This window comes from Orycteropus afer, unplaced genomic scaffold, assembly GCF_000298275.1.
Source record: "Orycteropus afer afer isolate SDZICR_OR568_19922 unplaced genomic scaffold, OryAfe1.0 scaffold00004, whole genome shotgun sequence".
Lineage (NCBI taxonomy): Eukaryota > Metazoa > Chordata > Mammalia > Tubulidentata > Orycteropodidae > Orycteropus > Orycteropus afer.
The window spans coordinates 31,506,709-31,507,190 of NW_006921591.1; positions in this window are offsets into that span (position 1 = coordinate 31,506,709).

A 482-nucleotide genomic window follows, 5' to 3' on the forward strand; every position below is an offset into this window, starting at 1 on the left:
GCTACTTGCCAAAGTAGGAGGTAGAACAATGTTTTGTATAGTATGTTATGCCAATTGAGCTTGATGTCCCCTGCAACATGGTCCCAAGCAAGCAGGTTCAATTATTCGGTCCCTCTGGGTAGCTGGCTGTGACCAAGTGGTGACCACAACCTTGCCCCTTGTCAGCTCTACTATACACTTGGGAATTCTGATCGTTCACATAAATTTATAGGACCATTGTCTGCCAACCTATATATGTTCTTGGATACACTCGCCATTTCATAGACATACCTAATCGTTCAGCCTGTCCACCCATCTATCCACCCATATACCCGTGTTTGCCTTCACTGACAATGCAGGACTGTATGTGCCAAAGGGTTCATATTTGTTGTCTGTGCCTGCCATGTACCTATCTATGTCTTTCTCATCCTCAATGCAGCCATATTGGTCACTCACATTTGGTACATTGCCCTTTTCTTCACCCAAATCAATACTTATCTCTA